Source organism: Pinus tabuliformis, chromosome 2_2 (genome assembly GCF_031772625.1).
Source record: "Pinus tabuliformis cultivar Carrire ecotype Pingquan chromosome 2_2, CPIR1, whole genome shotgun sequence".
Lineage (NCBI taxonomy): Eukaryota > Viridiplantae > Streptophyta > Pinopsida > Pinales > Pinaceae > Pinus > Pinus tabuliformis.
The window spans coordinates 699,976,815-700,004,386 of record NC_142300.1 but is presented as its reverse complement, the minus strand read 5'-3'; positions in this window follow the sequence as shown (position 1 = coordinate 700,004,386).

Here is a 27,572-nt window from a genome sequence, read left to right as displayed (position 1 = left end):
CCTCTATTCCTCTGATTCTGTTTTCTCAACATCTTCTTCTCTGCCTTCAAACTCACTTGATAGGCATCCTCAATAGTCTTCAGACTTAACAATCTGATCTAGTCTTGTATGTCGCATCGTAAGCCATTTATATATCTGGCTACCTTCTTCATGTCATCTTCTGCATGCCATGCTCTAATACTCAATCTATAAAACTCTTCTATGTATTCTTTAACAGACATTCCTTTTTGCCTTAAATTTTGCAACTGTTTAAAAAGATTTAACTGATAATCTTTAGGCATAAATTTGGATTTCATATTACTTACCATTTTGTCCCATTGCTTGATCTTGGACTTACCTTTCCTCATTCTGGATGTTTGTAGCTCGTCCCACCAAATAGCTGCATGACCCTTCAATCTGGTAACTGCAAATTTCACCTTCTTCTTGTTGTCAGCTTCCTCTCCATAGTCAAAATATTTGTCTAATGACCTGATCCAATTTATTAGCTCTTCTGCATTGAGACTCCCTTCATAGATAGGAATTTCCACCTTTGGTTTTCCTCCTACTTTTGCTAGCATCTTAACAACTTTGATAGTTTAATTTTCCTCCTCTTCTTCTTCCTTAGAAGATTCTTCTTTAGCACTATCATCCCCTTCATCAAGTGTTCTTCTCTGAGCAGTCTCAATTGTTTCCATCCTCGTACGCAGACTTCATATCTCCTCTAGTAGAACTGCATTTGCTTCCGGCCTTCCTTGACCAATGCAAGCTCCTGTCCTTAGCGGCATGTTTACTATAATCAACTTTAATCTCTCTGTGCTCTGATAACACAAATGACGCAGGAATCAATTGTTTCAAAGAAATATAAAAAAATCAGCTTGCGTTTGCTGTACCTTTACAGTCCAACCTTCCGCAATGCTACTCTAATTTCCTTTATAAAAGCTGAACACTGGTATTTCTCCCTTCTTTTTTTGTATAATCATACACATGCTTCAATTATTCATAATAAAAATGATTACAGAGTCTCGGCCTTGGTCTCGATTACAATGATTTTAAAAGACCTCTATTCAATATGGAAGTCCTCGCTCTGTCACCTGACTCTTGCTTCACTCAATCCTTTCTCATCTCCCCCTCTCCTTTTGCCTTACATTTTTCTTCTTTTTATCAGTCCAATCCTGTCTAACAACTCAATTTCTATTCTTAAACAATCTAACAGTCAAATCACTATTTTCCAGCTACATCACACACCTATGCTAACAACTTATCTTTGAATCTAAAATAAGACAATTTCTAACTATTACAATAATGAAATACAACTCATTTATTGAGAGATCCAACCCTCTCGGTAAAAACTAACTTTTTACCACTCAGGTCAGTGAAATTCAACTTGTTTAGGCACAACATGTGAACAGACTTTCACATTGCTAGCTAAGTCCAGATGCTCCAGCATCAGTATTTATTTCTTGTTTTATGCATCTATTACATTGGATATACATTGCACTTTTAATGCTTATATGATGTGCGAATGTGTATAAATGTGTTGATTAAGTAAACGCAAGATAGAATATCTGTTTATGTGAAGTTAAGTAAGGTCTATTAAGAAGATAAGTAAGATACACGGTGTAGTTTTGGTAAATAGTGCAGGTCACTACCATAGTAGCACAAAATAATCTCAGCCCCTGGTTAGGGCTGCACGAAAGACGATTATAATAGATCGCAAAGGTATTGAAGGTTAGAACAGTGCGCGAAGTGACTTGCGTGAAGGAAAATATAGTTGGACTAAATCAACATCACAGACATCTCAAGGGTGCAGAAACGTGGTTCTAGCGTCCCCCGATACTGCTTCCGGTGAGACTTCAGTCTGTGCTCCATGGGCTAATGCCGAAAGGGCCAGTAGTGTAGGGATTTGTTTAGCTAAATAACTCTGAACTTGGGTCAGGCCCCCATAAGCCAAAAAATGGTTCCGTTTCTCGGACCGGAATATGCATAGAGATCTTTGATGTCGTATCATTGGAATCCAACTAAGAAAGAAATTGAAGGCTGGTTAGATAGAAGAATTCACGAGTTCACAGTGCAAGAGAACAAGAACCCACGACTGTCAAAAGAAGAGTGGCTAGACTTCTACCTGTACATGGATATCCACAAAATATTCTTCGCATCCTTCCCTACTGAGCTATATGAGTGGATTGCGAAGCTAGTAGATAGCCAAGGAAGGTGGAAACTTGACGGTCCTATTGTGTGGACCCTAGAGTTAGTACGAAGGTTGGAAGCATCGGAGGATAAGATCATGCATGCCATTGATCATTGGCTTGATCAGATTATAGGAGGATTCATTACTGAGTTCGCGGTCAACAACTCAGTCAGCTATAGTGAGGCAGAGCGATGCTTTCTCAAAGGACCGCGAGGTAAGTATGTAAAGTCTTTGAATACTTGGATTAAAATGCTATTGTTCGAAAAGAAGGTTATGTAGTTACCTTGATGTTCAGGGCTACGCGAAGTGGAAAAGCTTACATGAACGAAGGAGATAAGGGACCAAAAAATAGCCCCTTGATTTCACCTCGACGAGGGGACAAGGAAGAGGTTGCGAAGGTCTCTCTATGAGGTGCGATCCGTCTAATAAGGAAAGGAATTCCGTGAATACCACCTCCACCCACACCGCCACCAGCTTCACCACCTTCACCTCCATCTTCACCCATACTTACCTCCACCACCACCGCAATTCAATATGGCAAGCATAGTGAAGTTTCCTATGTTCAAAGGATTGCGAAATGAGGATCCGGACCAATTATGGTTCATTGTAAGGGCTGTATGGGAAGCGCAAGGAGTTACATATGATAATACAAAGAAAGCGACACTGGTTAGCACCCTATATGATCGTGCACTGACCTTGTATATTAAGCACTCTAATGATAATCCAAATGCGAGAATCGCGGATATCCAGATGACACTAAATAAAGAATTTAGCAGGCCAAAATCTGAAGCACAGTCGATCATTGGATTCAAAGATATCACGATGCTACCAAGTGAGACTCCTTGGGAGCTGGATCAAAGGCTAAAATGTACAATTCATGAAGCTAATATGAATCTGACAGATGGACAGCATCGTGAGTGGTTTGTAGCTTCGCTAATGCCACATTTAAGGAGTGTGCTATCGTAGCAGAAGATAACGACTCAAGCAGAGGCCTTAGAGATCGCGATGAGGCTGCATGAGACCCCAATGAAGGATCCTAACTTAGGAGTCCAACAGATCCATGTGCAGGTGAAGAATTTATTCCTTGAGATGTAGAGTCTGAAACAGGACTGGACAACTTGACCAGAAGTGCGTGAAGAGGTATGGTGCATAAAATGAAAGGGTTAGGGTGATGACAAGGACCACTACCCAGTTTTTAAAAATTACCTTGCAGGAGGAGGACCGATGCATTTAAGGCTGCAAGCACAAGCAAGACCTAGTGTGGTACCTGCTTTGTGGTGCGCGATTTGTCAAATAGCTAGAAAACATGCCACAAACAACTGCCACTTGTTACATAAGTATACGAAAAAATTCACAATATTTTTTCTGCAACTTTTGTAGGTTAGTGGGACACGATAAGCACACTTGTAGAAGCTATGAGTTAATGATGAATAGAACTCTCACCTACAGAGTTCAGGCCAAAATGTGTCCCTTGACCAGACTGCAGGAATGGCGCAAACAGGATTTCAGGAGTGCAGACGAGGCTGAGGTGGAGGAGGACCTGGAAGAGGTCACGGATAGTTGATATGCTACAATTACGGAGGGCCAAGACATTATGCCTGTGATTACATGAATCCAATGCACCCGTCATGTTTGTATTACACATTGTTTGATCATGAGACAGAAGATTGTCCTACGCTGATAGCGAGCATACACGACAAAGGAGCGCTATCACCTCCCCTGACTAAGAACCTGTAGATGATGATGTCTGAGTCATGCGAGGAGGATTTGAATGTGAACATTGTGCTTTGAAGTGGAATCGTGATGGGAGATGACAAAGAAAAACAACCAGAAGATAGTACTTGTGTTCACAAACCTCCAGCGAAAGAAGCAGAGTTTGATTTGGAGCGCACTCGAGAAACCTTCATGGAAGCTAAGAAGAGCTTCACTGATGTCTCCAATTTAGGAACAAAGATAAACCGGAGCTGGAGATGGACCCATCTATGCTCACAACATTCCTAGAAACATGTATGAAGTTACTATGCGATAGTAAGGCAATGAAAGGGTTACAAGAACTCATCAACAGATGCACTGGGACCACGCCAGGAGCATCGCATGTAGTCCGGAAGATCAGAAAGCATAAGACAAGAACTCGAAGAGAGATGAGACTGACCACGTAGATTAGAGAATATGAGATGGATCAAGTCATCCTGGATTTAGGATCGGATGCGAATGTTCTACCGAAATAGACATGGGAGTGAATGGGGAGACTTGTGTTGTAGTGGTCTCCAATTCAGCTGCAAATGGAGAACCAACAGGAAATAATACCCATGGGGCGATTACAGGGAATAACTGTGGATATTGAGGGAGCGAACGCACTGGCATAATTTGAAGTAATAGAGATTGTTGATGATAGCAATCCATAACCTGCACTCTTAGGATATGATTGGGCCACTTACATGAATGGGGTGATTAATCTGAAGAAGCGCAAGATGATTTTTGAGAATAAATCACTACGCGTAATTATACCCCTGGACCCTGCTGAAGGATCGCACTATATAGAGCCGGTGCACGACTATGAAAGTGATGATGATTTGGAATTCATCTACAAGATAACAATGCGAGAGCAAGACTGGGTGAATCCCACCTCGGATGGGTGGATTTCATGGGAGTGCAAGAGCTCATGTACTTTGCATTCTGATGAGGAGATAGAGCGATGGCAGAATCTATTACATGAAGTAACTATGTTGAATTGTAATATGATGATAAGGTCACTGCACTGTGTATCGATAGAAGTAAGAGATCTACCTACTTATGATGGTTTAAGTGAGGTAGATACCTTCTTGGATAAATTTGAAAGGGAGGTGCCGGAAAAACAACGCTTCCAGGCCTTGGACTGGGTACTGCACGCTACACCCGCGAGATGGTGGGGTACGCACAAAGGGAGCTTTGACGACTGGCACGAATGTAGGAGAATGATGCACACACGATTTGGGAAGCCTAGGGTGTGACTAACATAAAAGTACAATGGACGGGATGATCCACGCGTGCATCTGGCCAGGTGGGTGTAGGCATATGGAAAATAACCTACACGGATGCATATGTACTCCGTGCTGAAATGCATGGTCAATAAGCATCTATTTGGGGGACAAATGTGCAAATGGCTCTTAATGTTGGGAATAAATTATGTAGGGAGAAAAATCATACAGAAGGTTCTACGTGTAGAAGCATTCAACATGGTATGCAATGTGCAGCGAAGTGATTGGGACCTGCGCATACCTATAGTATTATGGGCTTATAGGACGACATGAAAGAAACTAACGGGACAAACACCTTTTAGGCTTATCTATGGAGTGGAAGCCATAATGCCTATGGAATACATCATACCTAGTCTACACATAGCAGTGCTCACAGGTATGACGAATTGCGGAGCCCTGGAGGAGAGGCTTGCGCAATTGGAGGACCTCGAAGAAGAACGATTTTTTGTTGGATTTCGCCAGCAGGTACAAAAGTAGCACGAAAAGACCTAGCACGGTTAACATATTAAATTGTGCACCTTTAAGGTGAATGATTTGGTGTTGTTGTATGATAATAAGTTTGATAAATTCCCTAGGAAGCTCAAAATGCATTGGCTGGGGCCGTATGTTGTTAAGGAGATCACAGATGGTGGTGCAGTGTAGTTGGTAAAGTTAAATGGAGAACTCTTCCCAGGAAAAGTCAACGGCAGCCATTTGAAGACATACACAGGGGACTTGGTCACCTAACTAGCCAACTGAAGCATAGTCTTAGTGCTCTAGGTAGCTGAAAGGAGGCGCGAGACTATAAACTACTCTTCCCGGGCGCTGTTCGATGTCAGGACTGTGTGCAGTAGCGAAGTGTCACAGGGTCCGCGACAACGTGAGTGTAGTTGTGCTGCCACATGGGTCGGCTGGAAAGTGACCATTACAGTCACTATTTACGATGTGATGCTTGGTTTGAGACCAAATGGAGTGGGCAGTAGGCATTTAAGGCAAACTTTATGGGCTAGATTCTTGAAAATCTGCTGCCAATTGAGCATTAATGGACCGAATGTGGGGGGAACGGTGGAATTCAAATTCAAAAGGCACTATAAATTACAAAGGGTTTTCCAGCAAACAACATTTGGAAATTTGAGAACTGAGTTGTTGCGCGCCTAGACATTCATGAACCCAGACTTGTTCGATCTTGTGAAGGTGAATTCGTTGCTTGAGAAATTACTCGAGACATTGAGAGAATTGTGGAATTTCACTATGGTAGCACCTAAAGAAGCCATGGATACTAGAGTAATGACTGTCGAGGAAGTCACACATGCCATTATGGAAGTGGAAGACCCAAAAAGTGCCAGGATAGTCGCAGAAATCCCTAAATCGCTGCGCACCCCAAGACCCAAGAAAGACAAGCAGGCCATTGTACCAGTGTGCGTATCACCTAGGAATCTGTTAAGGACTAAGCTTACCATGGAAGAAAAGGGGAAGGCTATCAATTTGGAGGCCGATGAGGAGGAGGATGTAGAATGGAGGTTGAAACCCAGGGTGCAGACCCTCTTACCATGCTGCCCGCATATGTTCCTCCATGGAAGGGTAAAGAAAAGGTGCCCAAAGATATAAATGAGAGGAAGAGCTCTCTACAGACTTCGCTGCTCCTTGACGACATTATTTTTGAAGGGGCACACTTGGGGTGAGTGCCCATATTGAAATTTGAAGACTGGGATCTCATGGACCACGAGAAGTTCCCACATTATCCAACCGCACAGCTAATGCACTAGAAGAAAGATGCATCGACTGGAATCTAGAGTTGGAGCCGCGTAAATCGCTGAGAGATGTAGAGAAGTGAGGATTGTTAAACCTAATCTCGGTGCCACATTACCATCGCACCCCGGTGACCATTTTTGTCATCAGGCAGCTGCTCTGCTTGGTGCATGATGGGTGCTTGTGGTTGGAGGAGACCATACCCATCACATACCATTTGATTCATAGAATTACTCGGCTCCCTTACAAAGGGGAGGTTCAAACAAAAATATCAGAGGGAAAGAGTGATGATTTGGTCATCGTGGAGGCCATGAAGAATAAGTTTAAACTGGAGAAGAAGAAGGGAGGGTACGCCATTTCCAGCATCAACAACATTGTGATCAAAGTCGTGACACAGATATTGGCAGGAAAGGTTATGCGAAAGTGTCGCGCAGATGAGGTGCCCATGCCGGTGGTTGCACTAGCAATGCAATGTGCAGAAGGGGTCCAATTCAACTAGGATAGCTACTTATACGAAGAGTTCCTTGAGAACTATCGTGAGGCACAGGAGCAAGGAAAAACTTTTCACTATGCGTGGCTTCTGTTGTCCATAGTACTGGTGGCATGGGAATTGCCCAAAGATAGCCAATTCCTGACTATTCCACAGGACCTTCTGAAGGTAATGAAGTACGCTTTGTTATGGGCAACCAGGGATGCACAAAGGATAAGGGATAGCATAAGGACCCCATGAACACGTGGTGTGAGATACCCTATCTAGTGGCAGACGATGTCATCTTCGCAGTCCTTGAGTCGTGGCCACCAGAGTGGTGCACCCCAGCCAGATCTGTGATGGAAGCAAAGAAGTCTGACGTGCAACGGAAAAAGGAGGAGGTGAAACTGCAGATGGCCTAATTGGCAGATAAGCGCAGAAATGAAGCAGCGACAACTAAGGCCCAGGCAGCACGCAACACTGCAAAGTTGGCAGAAGAATAGTAGAAGATAACAGAAGAAGAGCGCGAAGAACAAAAGTTGCCTTTGCCTGAGCTAGAAACAGATACAGAGCAAGGTGGCACGGACCCACAGACATCATCCACCTAGCTAAAATGTCTGCGCCCAAGAGAGTAGGTAGGGCCACAAAAGAAGTTGAAGGCTTCAAAGACTTCATTCGACCTGATCACCCTCACTGAGGGGGATCTACAGTGTTATCGGGAAAGCTAGTGTCCATTCAAAGCTGCTAGTCCCACTAAGATGGGTAGCTATCTTAGAAACAAACAAACTAAAGTTACTTGTGTCTTCCTTTATGAGAGATAGATGAGAGAGAAGCAGAGAGTACCAACCTCAGTCTTTCACTTGGCTCCTTTCTTGTTTCCTCCCTCCTTTGACAGAGCTTCGCCACTCTTTCCTCACTTGTCCCGCTTCAAAGAACACCTGTAGAGTCAAAGTAGCATAATACCATCAAAGCATAGAGATCTATAACCATAAACAATATAGGATCAGATATATATTGACCATACAAATGCATATACCAATACAAGATTCAAAAATATACAAGAATATGGAGGAAAACTCAAATAGCTTTATTGATAGAAGTAGTAGAAGAGAGGATTACAACCCATTGGTCTGACCCAGCACCATCCTCCTAGCATGAAATCCCTCTTCACCTCATGAAAAGCTAGATCACCCAACACTATGATGTTTCACAGAGAAACCAACAGCACTTCCTTACAAAATACAAAATTCCAGCCTCTAGATCTCTAAGATGAGGGATCCATATATAGATATTTGCAGGTGGGTGAGTCAGCTTCTAGGATTTTGATTAGTGTCATTTCTCTGATAGTTCTTGGTTCCACTTGGAGATTTCATGATCTCTTACTCATCCCTGGGTGAATTCAGAGAGGCAAGTGTCAAATGAGCAGTTTCTAGAAGATTCTTTGAGTTTCCACCTAGCAAACTGCCTCTGCCATTTGTCTACTCTCGCTCATCGCACCGTACAAAAGGGCTTTTCAGTATGCATCGCACCCCCCATGTGTAACAGGTGAGATGCATTGCACCCTCAGCATGGAGCAGTCTATATGGTCCAATTTTGACCAGTTCTGAGTAGTTTTTCAGGGAGAACTTATGGGAAATGATGTAAGCAGCTGACCTTGTTCCTTTAGGATATGAAACAACACTTTTAGGGTCTTATAAGCCCTTGGTTTATGGACATATGTGATTGGGGTTGCAGTTCCCAAATATGTCTATAACAATTGCCCCCTAAAGCATGAGGTCGTAAATCTTCTGATGTTGGGTGAAATGCTTTATCATGAGGATCTGAGGTTTTTCGAACTAGAAGGTGACCTGTAATAAGATACAATATAATACATTATCTTCATAATATCTTCATGATCTAGCTGAGGCGGGCATTCCCATGCTCAGCTTTATAAATTCATTTTCATGTACATAGGACAGGCAACTGTTTGTGTGGCAGACTGATGATTCTGGTAGAGCCATCATCCCTTAGCTCAGATGATTATCTATGCAGCTATGATGTACATTTGATGTCTTTATTTTCCTGAATATATCACAGCCCGGATGGATGAAACTAGATCTGGGGTCTTCAAACTCGTTCAATCTTTGCCCGAAGTACAAGTCGATCCATGTGAAAAGATGTTCTGATGTCGAACATGGAAAGACATCGCCTGATTACCAGCCAATGATGTAAGCTATTAATAGGTGCGAGATGAATCACCAATAATGATGATGACCCTCAAGGTACTGCAGTACAATTCACGTGGTGTGAATACATGAGTCTATGTCGAACACCACATAAAATCTTTCGGTCGAAGGCAATTTATGTAAACCTATCGTCGAAAGTGAGAAACTTGCCATTGAGGCATGCAAGCTTCAAAGTACTGAAATGGTTGTTCCTAAGTCGACTTCCTGGATAACAAGCTGATGTCGACAAGAAGTGACCCGTCATAGGAAGGCCTTAATGAATCCCACATCTACGACACGGAATGGAGAAAATGATTTTGCGGAGGTGAAAACGATCTGATGATACAAGGTTTAGGGTGGTGATCATGAAAGAATGGAGTGTGAAGGTATTGCAGTGGATGAGGCGTAAGCTGGGTCGGTGAATTCTGTGAGCGACTTCTCTTGAACATATCAGCGACACTGAAATGGATTGGTAGCGTTAACCGCAAAAATTGGATGGTACAGAGGACCAATGGTGATATGACCGGTGAACGGAATAACCCAACCCGACTCAATCATGGTGATGGAGTGAAAGTTTCATGTTCAAGAGCGACCTGCTACCAATAAAGTTCTTCATGTTTTCTTCCCAATTTTTCCCTAGTCATTTCTAACTAGTACCTCTTTATTTTTTTCAAGCTTGAGGAGGATAACATATGCTTGTTCTATAATTTTCCCTTCAGGCAAACCTGTCGTTATGTTTTAATGAGCCTAGTGATAGTGAAACTCGCTCTTGTCTATAATGGACAAGTTTGTCACTATTATTTTAAGGATTTTAACAACAAAGATAACTCGGTCCTTTTCAATTTTAGAGAGTTGAAAAGAGACGGAAAGGAAACTCTAGTAATCCTTTTTCGTAGTATAATCCCTTAAGTTCAAAAGAGTATAAAATGATACGAAAGGGATGACTTTTCCAATCACTTTAACAAGCTAAAAAAGTCAAGCGCTCGATCTTTTTGTGTAATGATCCCTCAGGTCCAAAAAGATTAAAATATAGAGGAGGGATGGCACTTCCAATGACTTTAACGAGCTGGAGAGGTCAATTGCTCGGCAATCTTTTTATATTTTACGAGTCTAAAAAGAGCTTAAAAGAGACTCGTCTTTGAGGAACGAGTGATATTTTCGGGTAGCAGCTAGTTCTAGGTAAGGTTTGGAACTTTTCAATCATGGCAGTGTAAAGAAGGTGGCTAACAGAATCACTCTTCGCAGCTGTTCCTCAAAAGGGTAAACAATCAAGTGGAGGTGGATGATTGGATAAAAAGTGGAGGTGATGTTAAGAACACGACCAAGGCTCAAAAGCTGATAGTAATGCGATCATAAAGGTTATTTACTGGAAGTGGGTTCATTTTTTAATGAGCTTAAACTTTGTGGGAACATATGCTCATAACTAGGTTTATTTTTTAACGAGCTTGAACTTTGCAAAAACATTGCTCATGCCAATCATATAATAAGGATATATCTCATCAATAGGTTCATTTTTTAGGGAGCTTGCCCCATGTGCAACTTTGCTCTAGAGCCTTTTTTATGCAAGCTAGGAATGACCCACCTACGAGGTTAAAGGGTTGGGAGCCTACAAACTAAGAAATAAGCCTACAAACTGTGAAAATAAAAGGTCGTTTTTCACTTGCATGCAAAAGGTTTGCATGCCCCCAGATATAAAGAGAAGTAGAGTTTCCAGGTTACCATATGGAATTTCTCACATTAGCAAGATTGTTCCATCCGCATTTGTAGACAAAACACCTCCTTGGCTCTATCCATCGAAACAAATAAAGGTGAATGGTGTTAGTTCCAATCACATAACCTTCGATGAGGAAATGATATTTCCAGATTGATCCCATTTTCCTAAATGGATGGGTGTGTCAGATTGGTCATATATCCTACGGGAAACCTACCTTATATCTAAGGTTTTCCTACTGAAGCAGACCAAGGTGTGTGCCCCCTGGGTTTAGTCACATTCACTGAATCACTCGCACTTATCAGGTGGATGGACTGGGTGTTGATGAGACATTCCTTATGCAAAAAGACCAGTTAGGGATGGTATTTGACTATTAGCCGTGTTTGAACCAGGAAATGAAAGCTGGTCAACGAGCTGGACTATTCTGCCTTCATACGAGAAACACATCACCCTAAAGAGTGAGGAAACAATAGCTCCCATGCTATAAATGTAGTCATGTCCAAGGAGTAGATTGTAATCTAATGGCCCTTGGACTACCATCACGTTTAGATAAACATTTTTCCTTCTCAAAGTTATAGGCAAATTTGGAAGGATCCCTAACGGTCGACTAGTTCCTTTGTTGAAGCCTGACAGATTTCGAATCTTAGGTAGAAGCAATGGCGAACCAAGTGCTTTCCAAGCAGTTGAGGAAAGGATACTCACGGAGGCCCCTTCATCTATGGTTGTACCAGCCATGACCATTCTGTAAGCTTGTACTATCATTCAGAATGGTACATTAAATGGTAGGCGGGGTCTCCCTAGTAGATTCCAATCGAAGGAAACGACTAGATTGATTGAAGGAGGGACCGAATAGATGGCCGGATGAATCTCTGACGAACTTCCTTCCTGCGGTAAAGGAATGGGTAGATTGCCCCCAGGTTCATCAGATTCTGTGTTAACAAAAAGAATTTGAATGGTGTTGTTCTCATTCTCTTTGGTGACTATATCATCTGAAGGTGGACCTTCTGAAGGCAAAACTGGGTCGACTGCCGTCTCGACCTGTTGACTTTGGTCCGGTGTGGACTCAGAGGGTTCATCTTCAATGATAGGTGCTTCGACCAACAACATAGGTGTGTCAGTCGGATTTTCAACTAGCGATGGACTCGACAAGAGTTTCTTGTATCCAGGAGGAAGCCGCAGTGGTGAAGCAGGACGGTTATCCAAGACTCTTTTAGCTTCGTCCAAGAACAGACAATGGTGGAGGGCATGATCTCCTTCACACAGTCTACAAGGAAATTTAGATCTTCCTTTCTGTCCATTGACTTTGTTTTCACTAGTTGACGGTGTACTCTCAACATGATCGTCAGAGGTTGAGGACACCGAATTGTGCAAGCGGGGAGACCAGTCCCTTAAGATCTGTGGGATGCAAGGACAATCTCGATGATAGTGGTCTCCTTTGAAAATGACACATGGAGATTTAGGTTTGGATGGTGTAGTGTGTGGATTTTCACCAGACGATGCATGGTTGCCCCCTTTTTCCATTGGCTTCTTCTTCTTCTTCTCCTTCCCTTTCTTCTTCTTCTCAGTTACTTGGTTTTTAGTGTTACTAGCTTCACCAAGTGACGAGGAAGAAGGAGAGGGAGAAACAAAAAAAGTAGAAGGTTGGGGGGTAACTCTAGTATCATTTGGTTGCTGATTTGATTTCTTAGGAATCATGGTGTTTTGAACGATAGCGGTCGAGAAAATCCATATTGGCAAGCCGATTGTAAGTCCTAGAAGGGACAATGTAGCCATATGAGGTGCACCAACATCCCCCCAAGAGGAGAAGGGACTAGGATTCCCCCCAAGGGGAAATCCTTGATTGGTGGACTCCATTTTCTCAACCTAAGACCAACGAGGGAACAATTATGTTATTCTGATTAAAATAAATTTTATGACACTTTGACACAACTTGCTTTTTCAATTTTAAAGAGTTGAGAAAAAGCTAAAGATGACTCTAGTCGCCTTTGATTTTTAATGAGCCTGAAGTGATAAGTGCTCAGATGGACTTTTCTTTTAAGGGGTCTAAAAAGGAACGAAAGTGGCTACTCTGGAAATCTAGACAGAGGGATTACCAAACCAATCACAAAACTATAGAACACTTTTTACGTACGACAGTCAATCTTCCCGAATGCTGTGTTCAGTGCATTGCGATCGATAGGGTGGCAGACACGGCTTCCTAAGGATAAAGGATATAGCCTATTGTGGTCTCACAATATATACTTGAAGGTACATGGGAGCACAAGTCTGCACTGGCACTTGTCGTATCAAGGAGGAGGAATCACCCAACCTATGATGAAAACGATAGTTACCAGGTTTTACGACGCTGGAATACGTCTCTAGCCTAGACTTCTAGATGTTGTGCGTTAGGTTCCAAAGCATTTTTATGTTCATTTAAGTTTATTTTACAGTTGATGTTTCTTAAGAAGTTTTCCTTTAAGGTTCACCGCATGATGTAGATATGCAATTCCTAAATATGCAAGCTAAGATGATAAAGAGTCGTTTAGTTTCTTTTTGCAATGAAAATCCTAGCTACTAAGGAAAGAGAAGAAAAATCCTTTCAACATAGAGCAGAGAACACACACTAAGATGCACTGTCCTAAATCAATTTCCGCATGTAGTCTAAATGCAAATGCACATTCATGTATTTGTTTTTCAGTTTCCTTAATGTGAGAATGACAAAAAGAAAACTAGGTACAAATCTAAACTATCTTTCCTCAAAGCGACACTTTAGCAATTTCTTTTCAAAACGAAAGGAAGATTTAGACAACACTTTCAATTTCGACTTGGAAACTAATTTCGACACTTCAAACAATTGATGATCCAAATCAAATACAATAGAAAAAGTGTAATCGACTATCTAAAGAGGAAGACTGTACGACACTCTTTTCTTTGACTGAAAACGACACTTGCAACACTTTCAAATCAAAAGACGACAGTTTGATTAAGCTATTGTTTGCAAAGGAGAACTGTAAATGACAAAAAATACATAAAATAATTCACAATTCTTTATCAATGGAGGTTAAATAATGCAAAGGAAGAGAGTTTCAACAGTGATATACTGATCATAGACAGCAAAACTACTGAATAAAGCTGAAGAAAATGAAGAAAAAACCAAAATCTGGAGGCAGAAACAGTCTCACTCAATCATCGCACCTGTAACACAGGGAAACAGGGATGCATCTCACCTGTAGCACACAGGAGGTGCGATGCATCCAGACTGCCAATGAGAGACAGTGTGATGGTCCAGGGATGAGACTGAGCTTGGTTTTTGCTCACAGTTTGCAGCTTAGTTCAGGGATTTAAGCTGAGCTAATGATAGGCAGTAAACACAAAGTATAGGGGTTGATCTAATGAGGTTATTTGAGCTACCACCAGGGCACTTAGGATGTTTGCAAGTCAGCTGTTCAGTTCATAAACTAATTTGAAGATTGATTGAAGCAGCGTTGATCTACTTTGCAGTTGCATAGCAAAAGCAGTTCGAAGGCTAGCTGGCTTAACTTCAGGCTCCGTCTGTAGTTTATAAAGCAAACAACAGTGACTAACAATCAAACTATTCACTCCCCAGTATGGTCGCCATTTTGTTATCGGGAAAACTAGTGTCCATTCAGAGCTGCTAGTCCCACTAAGACGGGTAGCTATCTTAGAAACAAACAAACTAAAGTTACTTGTGTCTTCCTTTATGAGAGATAGATGAGAGAGAAGCAGAGAGTACCAACCTCAGTATTTCACTTGGCTCCTTGCTTGTTTCCTCCCTCCTTTGATAGAGCTTCACCACTCTTTCCTCACTTGTCCCACTTCAAAGAACACCTGTAGAGTCAAAGTAGCATAATACCATCAAAGCATAGAGATCTATAACCATAAACAATATAGGATCAGATATATATTAACCATACAAATGTATATACCAATACAAGATTCAGAAATATACAAGAATATGGAGGAAAACTCAAATAGCTTTATTGATAGAAGTAGTAGAAGAGAGGATTACAACCCATTGGTCTGACCCAACGCCATCCTCCCAACATGAAAGCCCTCTTCACCTCATGAAAAGCTAGATCACCCAACACTATGATGTTTCACAGAGAAACCAACAACACTTCCTTACAAAATACAAAATTTTAGCCTTTGGATCTCTAGGATGAGGGATCCATATATAGATATTTGCAGGTGGGTGAGTCAGCTTTTGGGATTTTGATGAGTGTCATTTCTCTGATAGTTCTTGGTTCCACTTGGATATTTCATGATCTCTTACTCATCCCTGGGCGATTAGAGAGGCAAGTGTCAAATGAGCAGTTTCCAGAAGATTCTCTGAGTTTCCACCTAGCAAACTGCCTCTACCATTTGTCTGCTCTCACTCATCACACCCTACAGAAGGGCTTTTCAGTATGCATCACACCCCTGTGTGTAACAGGTGAGATGCATCACACCCTTAGCATGGAGCAGTCTGTATGGTCCAATTTTGACCAATTCTAAGCAGTTTTTCAAGGAGAACTTATGGGAAATGATGTAATCAGCTGAACTTATTCCTTTACGATATGAAACAACACTCTTAGGGTCTTAGAAGCCATTGTTTTATGGACATATGTGATTGGGGTTGCAGTGCCCAAATATGTCTATAACATATAGGACATTGGCGAGACAGTGAGGGACGTCACCGTGGAGGCCCTCCAGCAGTTCGAGGAGGAACACCAGATGGTGTTGGGGGTTCTTCGGGCACAAATACAGGAGTTGTAGGTGCACACTCCACATGATGGCACTGTGTCAACCAAACTCGCAGTAGGCATGTTCGTGCCCGAGGAAATGCTACGTGCCCAGATGAGCAACACAATAGTGCTGCTAGATGGAGCACTCGTTATAGAAAATGAGGCCGACAGGCCTATGGTCAGCAGGTTGAAGGGAATCAGATTAAACGTAGTTGTGCTCCCTTGGGAGATAATCTATATTTTGCAAGATGGAGTTACTGCAGAACTACGAGTCAGGGAGGGTCGCACACTCCAAGTAATGAGCAAGAAGTGCATCAACATGGTGTAGTTGAGCCTATAGTGCGACGAGGTAGTGGCACATAATAAACAACTAGTGCAGATGGTGGAGGAAGCCTCTCAAATGGTCTTGAAGTTGGCCATTCAAGCAGAGGAACCGGTGGAGGTGCGCATCTGGAAGTTAGCAGTAGGTGTGCACAAGGCAAGGGAAGAAATGGCCAAGGTTCAGATGGAGATGAACCTTTAGATAACAGAACTGTAGTTGAAGGTGCAGCCTTCAACTGCGCTAGAGTTTAAGGAACAACATGCCACTGTGTTCACGATAGCAATCGCAACAGTCAACAATGCAATGAAATACTGCACAAAGTTGTTTGAGCAGTTGTTCGAGGTCCTCACCACCCTGCAGGTGGCCCTGATCATACAGTGCCTAGAGACAGAGGCACCCGAGCTACATCAAAGATACGACGAAGTAAAAGGGACAGTGCAGATGGTTGAACTTAGACAGAGGCTTGCGAGGATGAAGTAGGCTAAAGCGCTGAAGGAGCAGGTGGATGCCGCTCAGCATAAGGAAGAAGTTTTGAAGGCACTCTTACAGCTGTGGATTGATAATGCATATATCATTATAGCCTCCATTGAGGCAAAGCTCACGTAGCTGCAAGCAATGCAGGAAAGGATCCAGGGCAGCAGTACAGCCACAACGGTCTCTGAACAATGCATCGAGGAAGTACAACAGGCAGCCGCTTAGTGCACTACCGAACTTGCAGCGATCTAGTCAAAGTTGGGAGGTCTTCGCGCAAATATCTCCACACCGACAGAGTGACTCAAGGGTGAGTCATGTGGTTTGTGTTGGGGGCCTGTTGGGCGCAAGATCCCCCAAGGAAAGTTTTGGGGCTTAGAGTCCAGATTTTGGCCAAAGATTGTAATTCCAATGTAAAGACTCTACATTTTGTGGGTGCATAGCACGTAGTTTGTAAAAGAGTCATAGGGTTGTCCACCCTTAATTTTGTTATTGCAATGTTCGCTGTAGAGAGTGAGGCTCTAAGTAGTTTGATAGATAGATAATGGATAGTCAAAGATGAAGAATTGAGTCATACCTATGGAGTAAAGTCTAGTTTTTTGTCATAGAACAGGAGAAGGCTCTGCAACTGAGTGCAAAGAGGCCTAGTAGTCTACAACTGAGTGCACAGACCCCTACAACTCAGTGCGCAGGGCGAGTCGAGTCTATAACAGTTGGAAGTATTAATAAAGAGAAGTTTCCTACCATTTATGTGTATTTATTTCTTGTTTTATGCATTTGTTACATTTGATATACATTGCACTTTTAATGCTTATATGATGCGCAAAAGTGTATAAATGTGTTGATTAAGTAAATGCAAGATAGAATATCTATTTACGCGAAGTTAAGTAAGGTCTGTTAAGAAGAGAAGTACGATACGCGGTGTAGTTTGGGGAAATAGCGCAGGTCGCTGCCGTAGAAGCACAAAAGCATCTCAACCCCTGGTTAGGGCTGTGTGAAAGACGATTATAACAGATCACGAAGGTATTGAAGGTTAGAATAGTGCATGAAGCGACCTGCGCGAAGGAAGATCTAGTTAAACTAAATCGACATCACAGACATCTCAAGGCTGCGGAAACTTGGTTCCAACATCCCCCCATACTGCTTTGGGTGAGACTTCAGTCTATGCTCCACGGGCTGATGCCAAAAGGGCCAGTAGTGTAGGGATTTGTTTGGATAAATAACTCTGAACCTAGGTCAAGCCCCCATAAGCCAACACTGGTTGTCTATTATAAGCATCTACAAGTATCCCAGTCAATGGACTGCTTGTTATGTCACAATAAATTCAAAAAGTCTTCACTAGTGCAACGTTAGCTGGCGAAGGAGGATTAAACTTCTAGTCAGGACCAAGCTAGTAAGGCCTTTCAAGACCAACCTTTTGAAGAGTAAATATTTCAATAAGGATTGCATGTAAAACTTTCAATACCATTACATAAAAGTTATGCTTTCTTTCCTAAATTAAAATATTCTTTTATCTAGGACACCATTATTAGATTTGGATGATGGACTCTTCCAGATATGGCACATGATGGGGGCTAAGGCTATCTTGGAAATATGGAAAAATGGCTAAGATTGGTGAAGTTACAAATAGAATTAAGTTCTTCTTAATCTTAATAGGGCCTTGCTAGAGTTTCTCAAATCTCTTGAGCCATAGAAAGGTATACCTAACTTATTCAACAAAATTGTTATTGTTTTCTTCCTGGTAAGGAGGCATGGTTGTTTGTAAGAGAATATTTCAAAAATCCCTCAACTATTTTAATTCCCATTCTTATACTGATAATAGGAGTGAAAATTGCTCGATTTATGGAGAAAACATAGAACAAAAATATTAGGACTATAGAGATAACCCTGTTGTCAATATTGAAGAGTTTCTGCTAGCTTGTTTGAATTTAACCATTTGAGAATCAACATTATAGAACTCAATTGTTTCATTTTAAGTATTTATTGAAATGTCTCAAGACATCAAGTGATATGATCCTCCACATAGATTTTCATTTTTAGGTGAGGATAATGTGTATTTGGAGAGGATTTAGTGGACCAACCTTCAAGTATTTGAAATCTTACATTGCTTTTGTTAAGTCTTTCATCAAAATAGATTATGCACTGTAAAATAATTCCTAGGGAAAGCTAGAGTCTAAAGAGTGCCCTGAAGTCTAGACTAATGGGCTCTTGTGGATTGATCTACAACAACCTCTAGTTCTAACCACAAGGGGCAAGAGTAGAAGAAACTAGAGATGAGGTGCAACAAAATGTCAATCCCCTACTTACATCTAAGGATTAAGGACCCATGATAGGAGTGAAGAAGTTGGGGACAAACCATGCCTATGAGTACCATGATGATGCCATTGTCGAGAAACTCTATACCTCCTATCGCTCCCCAACTTGACCTGACTTGGGGCCAAGTAGAGTACATTGAGGTACAATTCCTAGTGGGCTTATGATCATTGGCCTACGTAGTAGCCATCAGGAATTTATCCATCTTATAAGTAATGACCAAATAGAAGAAGGTACTTTGAGCCACTATTATGGAGGCTAAAGATGCAACATCTACTCCTTGATAAATTGAGAAATAAGCCTCTTAGCATGGTATTTTAGGAAGACAGAAAGAAATCTCCTTAAATCCCTAAAAAACAATGGTATCTGCAATGGATCTCATAATAAACAAGGTGACGAAAGAGGAAGATTTTTTTGAGCATAAATCTTTTAAGGGGGCTAATATGCAAATCCATTCCTCGCCAAGAGGCAACATTTCCAAGGCTTCCTACAAATCCATCAACAATTTGGAGCCACATGATATGCATTCTCACTTTATATACCATCTATTCATTTGGTGTACATCCTCCATGAGTTAAAGTTTCATACAGTTCTGCTCTGCTACTATATTACATGTCCATCAGTGTCTTCTATTGAACATGTACTTATTTTTATCAAAACTTGTACAACCAACTGGCCTAGCACATTACTAAACTAAATGCAACATACAATACTAACTCTTGACTATAAACTGATCTTAAACAACTTTATACAAGGTATCTTAATTACCAGTGCAAAAACAAAAGACAACCTGAAGCCAAATTTATGCCTCATTACACATTTTCCTTAGAAACAATGTCGTTGTGGAGAGTCAACATGAAAAATGCAAAGTCCTATAAATTTAATTAAAGGCATTGTCAATCACCTTGTAACTCAAAATAACTCACTATACTTCTAGTTCTGTTTGAATTTGAAATCACCACACAAAACAAAAATTTAACTTATTAACCACTCCCATATTTGTTTCTAAAAGAATATTGGATAGAAACAAACAGATGATTGATCCCTCAATTTCAAACATGAACCAGAAAATAAAAAAATGCAATACTTTTTAGCTTTGGCAATTAAGAAAATTAATCCAATCTATCACCTCCCAAACAAATTGGAACACTTTAACATAGCCAAACAACTTGGATAAAAAAATCAGATTGACAATAAATCTTATAAATAACAATTATCATTTCCTTGATGAGAAAGTTGATTTCAAAGATCCAACATCTTAACAACTCCAAACTCAAAGAAAATTGTGTTGGAGGTGACTCACATATAGTTGAAGAAAATAACATATTCTGCATAATAGTTTTTGATATTTCCCATGTGGGCTTGATTGTTCAATATTAAAGGATCTTTCCAACCTAGGTTGTTTATCTTCTCTTAATATCTTATTTCCTTGAGAGCGTAATGATGCCTTTTAGGTGCCCATTTTACTCTCTTTATTACAAAAATATCCAAAACAACCTTCTTACCTTGCATATATTCTTAGACTCCTTCCTTCTTTCATTGATCCTCTAGATGATAATATGGAGGTTAATCATAAAAACAAGACCTGATACAATGCTCATATTCTAGACAAGATTTCTCCATTTCTACATGTGCCAGAACCCAATTGAACTTTTCTTCTTATGAAAACTACAAATTGATACATCGCTCATATTCCATACATGATTTCTCCATTTCTACATGTGCCAGAACCCAGTTGAATTTTCCTTCCTCTTATCATCTCGATTATTTCTTAGCTTAGTCCAACTTCTTACTTTGGCAGTTTACAAAAAAGTTACAAAACCCATAACATCCTATGTACCTAAGTGGTACATTTCCAAAATCAACAGTTCAAGTCCATTTTCCTAGCGTCCAAATTCCTTCAATTCACTAGTGATTCAAAACAAGAAATTATAGCTAGCTGTTAATAATCTCACTTAAATCTTTAACAAGATTCTAAGGCATTGCATATATCCTTTAGTGTTTCTAGTCATCAGAATTTAAGGATTTAGTTTAGAAAATCTCACACATAGAAGGAAATTAGCAAGAACATTCTTCAAGAGATTAAAGCCAAACTCTCCTTAAAAATAAAATCTCTAACATTCCTACTAATAAGCAAAATGAGTCAATTAGGCTTGTTCTAGTGCAATCTAAGAATGTATACCATGCTAGGGACTAATGTTTTATTCCTATTTGGCACAAAAGTAACTAGGTTTATCCCCATTAGCTAGCTTCCAACATCAATGGCTCCCTCTAGTGATTTCTCATCATCAACATTTAGCCTACATAGGATTTAGTCTAGTGGTATGTTGGACCAATTTCCATACTGGAGACCAAGCTTCTATTCCCTATAGGCACAAACGTTGACTAGGACTATCTTGATTGGGTAGCCTATAATGTTAGCGGCACATTTAAGAGGTCTTTTGGCCATCACCATGAGTTGCAAGAAAAAATGGTCTACCAATAAGAGGGAGTGCATATCATGACTTGGGTTCAAAACTTGACAAGCACACTCCATTATGTTACTATGGGCCCATGATGAGGCTAAGAGGACAATACAAAATTCAAGTCCAAATGTATTTTATAGGGGCATAAAAACCCCTCAAATGTAGCAACTTAGCCAATGGTCCACTGTGTTTGACAGTGCTCTTCTCCATGTTATAGTGGGGAAGTGTTTCCCCTGCTTTTGAGCAAAAAAAAAAATAACAACCTAGAGTGTTGTAATATGTGAACCTCAATGAAATTGATTAATATCGAAGATGACTCTTTTTTCCATCTTGATAACTCCCTCATTATCATAAAAAATACTATGCTTATCCTAATGAACTTGCATATCTGCAAGTATTTTCCTAATCCAAATTTTGTGACATGCCCATTTTGTTGCTACTCTATTTTGAGTTGCCTACATTCAACCTTGGAAGTTAGGAGAGAGACATATCTAGTGGAATATAACCTTGTCCAAGGACTTTGATACCTTTTGCAATGAAACAAGGATCAAGAGGGTGTTAAGAATGGGGTTGATAAAACCATGATCCTTGACATGGACTTATCCTTGTGTCTTTAGCCAAAGCTTGCAACATAATTGTTTATATCTTGAACCAATGTCCTCACAAGATCTTGAAGGAAAAAACATCAAAGAAATATTTTGTTGGTGAGAAGCCACAAGTATTACATTTCCGTCTCTCTTTTTTTCCAATTTATATTCATATTCATGATGAGAAAAGGACTAAACTTGAACCCTTGAACATAAAGGTGATATTTGTTGGATAGAGTAAGACATCCAAGGCCTACAGGATCTAAATTAAAGTGCAACTGAAGACATTGGTGAGAAAGGATATGAAGTTTTATGAGGATGAATGGTCCTCAAAATCATAGAAACATCCTATAGTGATTAATTGTTATGAAACCAGCTAAAAAAAATAGAAAAGAGAGATAGACGCCTTATAATTCAGCCTCTTCAAGGGGCAACCTCCTTTACATTACATAAATGAAAAATTCTTGGATGATACAAATGACAAGAGTCTAAGTGGTCATAATACAATCAGAGCCGACATAACAATAATAATGTAAGGGAACAACAATAACAATAGTAGGCTTCTATGGGGCACAATAATAACAATCTGGGGACTACATGGGAACAAAAATATAATAAGGGGCTTGCACTAATAACAATAAGGGGTTACACTAGTTGTATAGGGAATTAACATGCCCCTCACCTTCAAAAAGTGTTGTTGTCAATGCCTGAGTAGTTTTGGATTCTTCTGTATAAAATTCTCTTCCTCCCATGTGAAATCTTCAGCGGGTGAGTTCTTCCACTTGATGAGATACTCTGAAATTTATCAATTTCATAGCTATCAAGTTCTTGTTTCTATGACTGCTTTAGGTTCCAATATGATTTTTCCTTCCTCGTAAAGTTCCAAAAATATTGTTTGAATTGGGAGTTTGTCACCTATAACCTTCTTTAAGCATGAAACATGGAGAACTGGGGGCACTCAGGAAGATGTAGGAAGCTCCAATTTGTATGCCATAGTACCAATATTTGGCAACACCTTGTAAGGACCATAGTTTGTTGATAATTTGTTATCCTTCTTAAATTTCTTGAGGGAAATTTCTTTATATGGTTTTAGCCGTAGAAATACCCAGTCTCCTACATCAAAATTTCTTTCGCTACGATGTTGATCTGCTTGTTTTTTCATTCTATTATGTGCCAAAGTGAGGTTATCCTTTAAGAGTTGGAGAACTTGTTATTGTTGAGGGTCTACCTTAACATCTTCATGAGGTACAATATGACCCAAGTATTCCACCTCTTGTACTCCAAAGAAACATTTGGAGATTTTTGCATATAATTGTTTCTCTTCCAATAGTCTGAGCACTCTATCAACATGTTGAACATGATCCTTCCGAGACTTGTTGTAGATTAGTATATCATCAAAAAATACTAACAAAACTTTTCTAAGGAAGGGTTTGAAATTGGAATTGATCAAACCTTGAAATGTATAAGGTGCATTGGTAAGGCTAAAAGCCATGACGAAAAATTCATAATGACCCTCATAAGCTCTAAATGTTGTTTTCGGAATGTCTTTAGTCTTCATTCTAATTTGATGATATCCTACATGAAGGTCTAAATTGCTGAAGTAAATTTATCCATGCAATTCATCCAATAATTCATTAATGAGAGGAATGGGAAATTTATATTTAATAGTGAGCTTGTTGATCTCCCTAGAATCCAGAAACATACGCCATGATCCATCCTTCTTTTGCACCAATAATACTGGAGCAGAGAAAGAACTTTGACTAGGTTGAATTATACCAACGTCTAGCATTTCTGCAACCATACGTTCAATTGCACTCTTTTGTGTGAAGGGATATTTGTAAGGCCTGATGTTTGGAGGAACACTTCCTGGAAAATGAATAGCATGATCATGATCACAAATAGATGGGAGGCCTTTGGGAGTCTCAAATACCTTGGAATGATTGTCCAAGACTTTTTGGAGATCTATAGAAATAGATGATTTCGACGTGGGAAGCTCTAGCGAACATAATTGTAAAATTATGCCATGTTGTTCTTCCTTTAGAAGCTTTTTTATGTCATTAGAGATGATTATCTTTCTTGGTTTCCCTACGATACTCCTTAATTCAACTTCCTTTCCTTCTGAAAAAGAAATTCAAGAAAAGTTCTTGAAAATTAAAAGTTATCATACCCAAAGGTTGTAGCCATTGGACTCCTAGTACAACATTAGCACCACCCATTGGAATGGAAAGAATTGGACTATTCAAAACATATTCCCCCATGGATATCTTGATATTATGGCACTTTATAGAGTAATTTATGGTTCTTCCAATTACAACCATCACTTGACACTCTTGTGCTGGATATAGGAAGTAATTCCTTTCCTTTGCTATCCTACAATGAAAAAATTATGGGTACTACCCAAATCAATCAACACTATTACCATTTTCTTCTTTGTATGTACTTCTATCTTGATAGTTTGATGAGTGATAATTTCGGCCAATGCATTACAAGATATTGTCGGATTCATTTCTTGATGCTCGATGTGATCTTTCGCTTCTTGAACCTTTTTCTTCTTGATATGTCCTTCTATCTTGAGAGTTTGAGGAGTGGTAATTCTTGCCAATGCTTTATCTTGGGTTGGTTCCTGGTGTATATCCTCTTCTTTTGATGTTTCTTGATCCTTTTCTTCCTCCTCTTCACAATCTATGTAAAATAATTTCTTCTTAGCACACTTGTGACCTTTAGTGTATTTTCTATCACAACTATAATAAAGCCCCTTTTCTCTTTTTTCTTCCAAATTTTGTCATGTAAACCTTGTAGGTTGTGCAAGGATAGGAGAAAAAACACTTCCATATTTATAGTTGTGAGTGGTATGATTCCTTGTTTCCATAATTCTGCTTTCAATTTTTGTTGCCCACCTGAATGCCTTCTCGAATGAATCAGATTGAACCTCATGTTGAATGTTATCCTTTAAAGTCCCTATGAAGGCATCAATCCTTTGCTTCTCTGGAATATCATTTACCCTTATATTCAAGTTTTGGAAGTCCTCAATGTTCACTACCATCGAACCCTTTCGTTTGAGATTTATCAATTGGCTAAAGAAGGTGTTACTCTTTGTATCCTCATAATGTGCTATCATTTCTTCCATGAAAATTGACCAAGTGGCAAGTGGTTTACGAGATAAAAGCATTTTATACCATAAAAAATAATTCGGTTCTAAATATAAAGATGCAATATGTACCTTTTGTAATAGTTGTACACCATGTAGATCAAAATATTGCTCCATCTATAGTATCCAATTTACCGGATCCTTGCCATCAAACTTCCTCATATCGTTTTTTCTTGATTTTACGAGCTCAATCTTGAATCTGTTGTATCTTTGTAATTACAGATCCCCAAAGTCTGAAATTGTGTCCTGTGGTAGCCCTCTAATTCCTCTTTCCAACCCCGCTAGTCCGATCAATATTGGATTCTCCAAGGAAGAATTCTGTCAAATATCCCACACTGACCTAATTATAGACTAGTTCAGTAGAGCAAACTTGTATGAAGTGCCAAGTGTCACTGTTTGAACCTTATGACCTAAAATAGATAAACATAAAACTAAAGTTCGTCTTATTTTTTTAACTTTTTACGAAATTTCAATATGATGCTTAGAGAGAACGTTATGACGATTTTCCCAAGTTCACCTGTTTGGGATGTAATTCGGGAGCCTGCAAAAATCCTAAATTTCTTGGATTGTGTCTAAGAAAATATAGAGAAACAAGATCTAAAATTTTGGTCTGAGCTTCACCAAGTGTTAGAGTCAAATGGGTTTTAATTGGAGAGTCTGAAGCTTCATAGAAAAAATATTATAATGAAAATTCAACGATGACCTTTTTGCGATGGAATTTTGGAGCTTTCAAAAACCCTAACTTCCTCAGATCAAATCTCTGCAAATATAGCGAGACAACATCTGTAATTTGGACCTGGGTTTTAGACAAATTTCATCTCAAATGGGTTTTTAGTTTAGCTTCTAAAACAACGCAGAAACAATGTTATGTCTAAAATCCCACGATGACCTATTTGGAGCAGTGAAACCCTAGAATCCAAAGCTCTGATACCAAATGTTATGAAACCAACTCAAAAAAAGATATAAAAGAGATATAAACACATTATAATTCATTATCTTTGAGGGAGAAACCTCCTTTGAATTACACAAATGAACAATTCTTGGATGATACAAATGATAAGACCTCCTTTCTATATATAGGAGTTTAAGGGGTCAAAATATAATCATAGCCGACATAACAATAATAATGTAAGGGCACAACAATAATAATAATGAGCTTCCATGGGGCACAATAATAACAATCTGGGGACTATATGGGTACAACAATATAATAAGGGGGTTTTACTAATAACAATAAGTGGTTACACTATTAGTATAAGAACCTGTTGACGGTAATGGACCCTCCAACATGTCAGGGGGATCTCCCTAGTAAGAAGTCACAATTAGACCTTAGACCGTTCGGTGTAGGAGTCCCACCAGTGTGACGAGTGTGACGGTTAATATAGCAAGGTTCATGAGAAAAGTATGTTTTATGTCTAGCAGAGCAGTCAAAATGGACGGTGACAACATTAACAACATATGCAACACATTAACAACAAGATTCATATAATTTCATACAAATTAGTTCATATATAAGTACGTAAGTTAAAAAACATATATCATTAAGGCAAATGAAACATTCCAACTACAATAACAACATATGCATGAAAATGTGCTGGCTCTTATTATTAAAGAAGTGTAAGTCAAAATCATACAATACACCATGTAAACTTGCTAGCCCCAATAGTGGAACGTTACAGCCACATCCACCTGCTTGTCCAAAGAGATGTACTAGCTCCGTGCAGTGGAGAATCCAAAGTGTGCTACAATACCATCCAAGCCTTCTTCAAGATAGTCTTAGTAGAAGCTTGGCTGACCAAAATCCTATACAATGAGTTATGATGGACTATTTATAGCAAAGGGTGGGGTGACCCTTGACATTCCCCTTTGTGACCGTTCAACTACCCTCACGACTCTTCAACTATTCTATGACTGTTTCATTCACTTTGAAACTTGACTTACACTTGACATGACTCAACATTACAATGCATATGTACCCATGTGAACAATGGCTTGAACAAGACAAACTAGACACCACTCTAGCTTAGACAACTATAGAATTCCAACTGCTCGACATTCTCATGATGATCAAGAGTAACATATTGCTGCCAAAATTGGTAGTCTCTCATAGTGTCCATGTGTTCCACCGTGACATCTGTCTGGAACCTGAACCTTGCCTCCATGGCTTCCTGGTACACTGCTCGGGCTCCTCTGTCCAACTCATCTGAAAGAATGTGCATCATTTTCCTTAATGTGGCTGGACCAAC